This window comes from Triticum urartu, chromosome 5A, assembly GCF_056163025.1.
Source record: "Triticum urartu cultivar PI428250 chromosome 5A, HENAU_Tu73, whole genome shotgun sequence".
NCBI lineage: Eukaryota > Viridiplantae > Streptophyta > Magnoliopsida > Poales > Poaceae > Triticum > Triticum urartu.
The window spans coordinates 149,891,488-149,898,549 of NC_141877.1; the positions used below are offsets into that span (position 1 = coordinate 149,891,488).

At 46.2% G+C, this 7,062-nt stretch overlaps 1 long non-coding RNA gene across 1 annotated transcript; it reads right to left on the reverse strand.

The window, feature by feature from the left end:
* Positions 1 to 3,425: 3,425 nt before the first annotated feature.
* Positions 3,426 to 6,800, reverse strand: LOC147970637 (uncharacterized). Its single transcript, XR_015604184.1, has 2 exons — positions 4,982 to 6,800; positions 3,426 to 3,715 (listed from the first exon to the last, which is right to left on the reverse strand). It is a non-coding gene; the product is annotated as an uncharacterized LOC147970637 (long non-coding RNA).
* Positions 6,801 to 7,062: the final 262 nt, after the last annotated feature.

A 7,062-nucleotide genomic window follows, 5' to 3' on the forward strand; every position in this document is an offset into this window, starting at 1 on the left:
AAGCTTGCATCGACGTAACTCTTTATGTCGAACTCTTTATCACCTCCATAACCGAGAAACATTTCCTTATTCCTCTAAGGATAATTTTGACCGCTATCTGGTGATCCAATCCTAGATCACCTTTGTACGCTCTTGCCAGACATGTGGCAAGGCACACATCTGGTGCGGTACTCAGCATGGCATACCGTTTAGAGCCTATGACAAAAGCACAGGGGACGTCCTTCGTCCTTCCTCTTTCTTCTGCCGTGGTCAATCTTCGACACACCATACAACTTAGGTAAGAACCCCTTCTTTGACTGATCTATTTTGAACTCCTTCAAAAACATGTCAAGGTGTGCGTTCTTTGAAAGTATCATCAAACGTCTTGATCTATTTCTATAGATCTTGATGCCCAATATGTAAGCAGCTTTATCCAGGTCTTCCTTTGAAAATCACTCTTCAAACAACCGTTTATGCTTTCTAGAAATTCTACATCATTTCGAATCAACAATATGTCATCCACATATACTTATCAAAAATGTTGTAGTGCTCCCACTCACTTTCTTGTAAATACAAGTTTCTAGCAAACATTGTATAAACCTAAAAGCTTTGATCACTCCATCAAAACATATATTCTGACTCCAAGATGCTTGCTCTAGTCCATAGAAGGATCGCTGGAGCGAGCATACCTTTTAGCACCCTTAGGATTGAAAAAACTTTGATTGTATCACATACAACTCTTTCTTATGAAAACTGGTAAGAAAACTTGTTTTTGACATCCATCTGTCAGATTTCATAAACGAAAAATACAGCTAATGCTAACATGATTCTGACGGACTTAAGCATCGCTACGGGTGAGAAATTCTCATCGTAGTCAACTCCTTGAACTTGTGAAAAACTCTTTGCCACAAGTGAAGCTTCATAGACGGTAACAATACCGCCCACGTCCGTCTTCTTCTTACAGATCCATTTATCTCAATGGCTTGCCGATCAACGGGCAAGTCCACCAAAGTCCACACTTTGTTCTGATACATGGATCCTATCTCGGATTTCATGGCTTCTAACCATTTGTCAGAATATGGGCCCACCATCGCTTCTCCATAGTTCGTAGGTTCATTGTTGTCCAACAACATGACATCTAAGACAGGATCACCGTACCACTCAGGAGTAGTACATATCCTTGTCGACCTATGAGGTTCGATATCAACTTGATCCGAAACTTCATGATCACTATCATTAGTTTCCTCTTCAACAGTCGTAGGTTCCACAGAAACATCTTTCTGTGTTGCACTACTCTCCGATTGAAGTGATGGTTTGACAACCTCATCAAGTTCTATCTTCCTCCCACTCAATTCTTTCGAGAGAAACTCCTTCTCGAGAAAGGACCCGTTCTTGGCGACAAACATTTTTGCCCTTGGATCTGAGATAGAAGGTATACCCAACTGTCACCCTTGGGTATCCTATGAAGATCTGTTTGTCCGCTTTGGGTTCGAGCTTCTCCGGCTGAAGCCTTAAGAATCGCAGCCCCAAACATTAAGAAACGGCAACTTTGGTTTCTTGCCAAACCATATTCTTACAACGTCATCTCAACGGACTTAGATGGTGTCCTATCTAAAGTGAATGCAGCTGTCTCTAACGCATAACCTCAAAATGAAAACGGTAGATCGGTAAGAGACATCATAGATCGCACCATATCTCATAAGGTTCGTTTATGACATCCGGACACACCATTACCCTGTGGTGTTCCAGGTGGCTTCAACTGTGAAACAATTCCACAATGTCTTAAGTGTTTGCCAAACTCATAACTCAGAAATTCTCATTGATCAGATCGTAGGAATTTGATCTTCTTGTTATGATGATTCTTAACTTCACTCTGAAATCGCTTGAACTTTTCAAACGTTTCAGACTTGTGCTTCATTAAGTAAATATACCTATATCTACTCAAATCATCAGTGAAGATGAGAAAATAGCGATATCCACCGCACGCTTCAATTCTCATTGGATCACACACATCTGCATGTATGATTTCGAACAAGTCACTTGCCCATTTCATTGTACCTGAAAACGGGGTCTTAGTCATCCTGCCCATGAGGCATGGCTCGCATGTGTCAAGCGATTCAAAATCAAGTGACTCCAAACATCCATCGATATGGAGTTTCTTCATGCATCTTACGCCAATATGACCTAAGCGGCAGTGCCACAGCAAAGTGGTACTATCATTATTAACTCTACATCTTTTGGCGTGAACATGTGTATTACCACGACCGAGATTCAATGAACCATTCACAGAGTGTGCATGACCATGAAAGGTATTATTCATGTAAACAGAATAACCATTATTCTCTAACTTAAATGAATAATCGTATTGCAATGAACATGATCTAATCATATTCATGCTCAACGTAGACACCTGATAACATTTATCTAGATTCAATACTAATCCCGAAGGCAGACGTAGCGTGCGATGGTGATCTCATCAACTTTGGAAACACTTCCAACACACATCGTCACCTCGCCCTCAGCCAGTCTCCGTTTAGTCCGTAGCTTTTGCTTCAAGTCATCAATAATAGTAACTGAACCAGTATCCAATACCCAGGTGCTACCAGGAGTACTAGTGAGGTACACATTAATAACACGTATAAATTTTGTTGAAGTTGCCAGCCTTCTTATATACCATGCATTTGGGGTAATTCCACTACCAGTGACCGTTCCCTTTACAATAGAAGCATTTAGTCTCGGGTTTGGGTTCAACCTTGGGTTCCTTCACTGGAGCGGCAACTGGTTTGCCATCCATGAAGTTTCCCTTCTAGCCCTTGCCTTCTTGAAACCAGTGGTCTTGTTAAACCATCAACACATGATGCTCCTTCTTGATTTCTACCTTTTGCGGTCTTAAGCTCCGCGAACAGCTCCGGGATCAACTCCATCCCTTGCATGTCATAGTTCATCACGAAGATCTAGTAGCTTAGTGATAGTGGCTAGAGAACTCTATCAATCACTATCTTATCTGGAAGTTTAACTCCCACTGCTTTAAGTGATTGTAGCACCCGGACATTCTGAGCTAATGCTCACTAGCTGAGCTATTCTCCTCCATCTTGCTGGCAAAAGAACTTGTCAGAGGTCTCACACCTCTCAACACGAGCATGAGCCTGAAATCCCAATTTCAGCTCTTGGAACATCTCATATGTTCTATGGCGTTCAAAACGTCATTGGAATCCGGATTCCAAGCCGTAAAGGATGGTGCACTAAACTATCAAGTAGTCATCAGGATGTGTCTGTCAGGTGTTCACAACATCCACAGACGATGTTGTAGGGGTTTGCACATCGAACGGTGCATCAAAGACATAAGCCTTCTTGTAACGCCCTCGATGCGACTATATCTCCCACGTGTCGAGGCACGACTTAGAGGCATAATCGCATTGAAGGCATATGTCGCAAGTGAGGTAATCTTCACACAACCCATGTAATACAATAAGGGAAAGAGATACATAGTTGGCTTACAATCGCCACTTCACCCAATTACATGAATGAAGCATTACATCAATCAGATACAATCAAGGCCCGACTACGGAGCCAAAATAAAAGTAGAACCCCAAATGCGACAAAAGGTCCCCGATCGACCCCAACTGGGCTCCACTACTGATCAACTAGAACGAAACAACACAAAGGACAAGATCTTCATCGAGCTCCTCCTTGAACTTGGTTGCGTCATCTGCACGGACTCATCGGCACCTGCAAGCTGGTTTTGGAAGTAACTGTGAGCCACGGGGACTCAGCAATCTCGCACCCTCGCGATCAAGACTATTTAAGCTTATGGGTAAGGTAAAGTTAGGAGGTGGAGCTGCAGCGAGCGACTAGCATATATGGTGGCTAACATACGCAAAAGAGAGCGAGAAGAGAAGGCAAAGCACGGTCGATAAAAGTATGATCAAGAAGTGATCCTATGACAACCTACGTCAAGCATAACTCCAACAACCGTGTTCGCTTCCCGGACCCCGCCGGAAAGAGACCATCACGGTTACCCACGCGGTTGATTCATTTTAATTAAGGTCAACTTCAGGTTTTCTACAACCGGACATTAACAAATTCCCATCTGCCCATAACCGCGGGCATGGCTTTTGAAAGTTCAAATCCCTGCAGGGGTGTCCCAACTTAGCCCATCACAAGCTCTCACGGTCAACGAAGGAATAGACCTCCTCCCGAGACATTCCAATCAGACTCGGTATCCTGGTACAACAAGACATTTTGACAGGGTAAAACTAAACCAGCAACACCGCCTGAATGTGCCGACAAATCCCGATAGGAGCTGCACATATCTCTTTCTCAGGGCACACTCAGATTGTCTTAGGTATGGGTAAGCTAGCCCAGAGTTGCCCCTGGTGGCCACCGGCAGCTGACAGGTGGACCAACACTCAGAGGAGCACTGGCCTGGGGGGATAAAATAATGATGACCCTTGAGTCCGCGAAACCCAAGGGAAAAAGAGGCTAGGTGGCGAATGGTAAAACCAATGTTGGGCATTGCTGGAAGAGCTTTACTTAAGACGAACTGTCAAGGGGTTCCCATAATAGCCCAACCGCGTAAGGAACGCAAAATCCGGGAACATAACACCGATATGACGGAAACTAGGGCGGCAAGAGTGGAACAAAACACCAGGCATAAGGCCGAGCCTTCCACCCTTTACCAAGTATATAGATGCATTAATTAAATAAGATATATAGTGATATCCCCACAAGTAAACATGTTCCAACAAGGAACAACATCTCCAAGTTCCAACAAGGAACAAACTTCAATCTTCACCTGGAACTAACAACGCTATAAGAGGGGCTGAGCAAAGCAGTAACATAGCCAATCAACGGTTTGCTAGGACAAGGTGGGTTAGAGGCTTGGTTCAACAATATGGAGGCATGATAAGCAAGTGGTAGGTATCGCAGCATAGGCATAGCAAAAGAGCGAGCAACTAAGCAAGCAAAGATAGAAGTGATTTCGAGGGTATGATCATCTTGCCTGAAATCCCGCAAGGATGAAGAACGAGTCCATGAAGAAGACAAACGGACGAAGTCGAACGGTTCCTCACAAACGCGACGTTACCGGAACCAACCCGAAGAAGCAACACCGGAAAGAAGCACACAACATAATAAACAACCACCACATAGACATGGCATGATGCACAATCAAGTATGATGCATGTCCGGTTTAATGAAGCATGGCATGGCAAAGTGCACAAACAACACTACAAGTTAAGTGGAGCTCAATATGCAATGAGTTGCATATTGACGGAACACCACGTGATTCATTTAGTTCGATCTTGTTTATGTACCCAACAATATTAAATGTTGTTAAACATGGCAAGAGGGTGAAGCAAAAGAAGACTACCTATCTAGGCAAGTTTAAATGAGGCCGGAACAACAAACCACAATTCCGGAAACTCCTCATGAGCATATTATAGATTTGGTACTGTTCTGCCCTAAACCAGATTTTAGAGTTGTTAAACATGCAAAGTAAGGCCACCATGTTAAACTAGGCATTTTTCTACCCCATTTACATATAAAGTTTATTAAATTCCGAGTTACGGTTAAATAGTTATGAATTTAATCATTTTAACATGGCATAGGAGCAAATTTAAACAAACATCATTTTAGACATTTTGAACATGGATGAAAGTGACATATTATTAAACTAGACAAAATTCTAAGCAACTTTCATATTAAGTTTGTTTTAATCCGATGCACGGTTGTGGAGATATTAAATGCATGATCTAGAGGGACTTTTCTGCAAAACTGTGTTCTCCGGAATAATAGATAAATTCGTTCAGGGAAAAAAATGTCCTGGGCCGAAACAGAGGTTGGCCTGACAGGGGGAAGGGAAAAAAAGAGAGGCGCTGGATCTGGCCTCACCATGGGCCTTGGGCCGTTCGGTGAAGAGGTGGGAGCTGCAAAAGCGAGGCGAGGCCGGTTGGGCTGCGATCTGGCACGGGAGGAGGCACGCTGGGCCGGCCGGCCTTGGTTCAATCGGGGAAGGGTCAACGCGCAGCGACCCTCGTATGGCAGCGGTCGTCTCGTCTCATCCCGCACGAAGCAGAGGTACGGCGAGGCGGGTCTTGAGCGGCCGGAGGCCGGAAACGGCAGCGCGGCGACGGGATCCTGCTATCCACGGGAGAGAGAGCCATGAGAGGAGGAGGAGAAACAAAATGGGGAGAAGGAAGGAGAGGGACGCCAGGCACTGTCCTGGATCGGGGCAACGCTGCGAGGGCCAACAACGAAGACAGCAGGGCGGAGCAGTGGCTTGCGGGGGCTCCGGGCAGGCGAAGCAGAGGCTGGACAGGCACTACGCGATGGGGCTTGGGCGCAACTCGGGCGGCGCAGTGCTCTCCGGCAAGGGTAGCAAGATGGCGGCGTTGACGGCGAACTGGGGTCGTCGGGATCCGAGGCGGCGGGGACTGGCGCATGGCGCTCGATCGGCAACAGCGGATGTACTCCTGTGGGCATGTACATGTAATCGAGAGAGTTTCAGAGAGGAGAGATACAGAGAAGAAAACGAGAAAAACGGAGGGAAGAGCAGGCGCAGTTGGCTGGCCGGAGCTTTGCCAGAGACGTCCGGGCACGGCTGCGCTGGATCTGCTGCTGCTTGCGGCACGGGGACGAGGAGGAGGGAGCTCGGTCTCGCTCGAGAGCTCGGGGCTGCTGGTGGCCTCGATCCCCTCCAGGATCGAGCAGGGAAATGGCTGGAATCGAGGAGTGGTGGGGATGCACTGGTTGGCGAGCGATGGTTGGGGAGGGATGGATCCCGATGGGGATTTGGTGGAGTGGCGGCGCGGCTGGGAGTTTGGGACAGGTCCCTAGATTTTAGGGTTGTCCAAACTTATATTGCAATAAGATTAGGGTAGGGGCTAATCTGGTCCGTCCGATCGTAATCGGGCGGTCGAGAAAAATATAGGTTAGGAAGTCCAAATAAGAAAACGATGACGTTTTGTAGATGTTTGGGGATGATCCGGACACAACGGTGACGACAGTCCGGGTCGGGTCCGGGACAACTTCCGGACGCGCGCGCGAGGGGTCGGTTGGGACTTGTGGGCTGTGCAGAAGGGC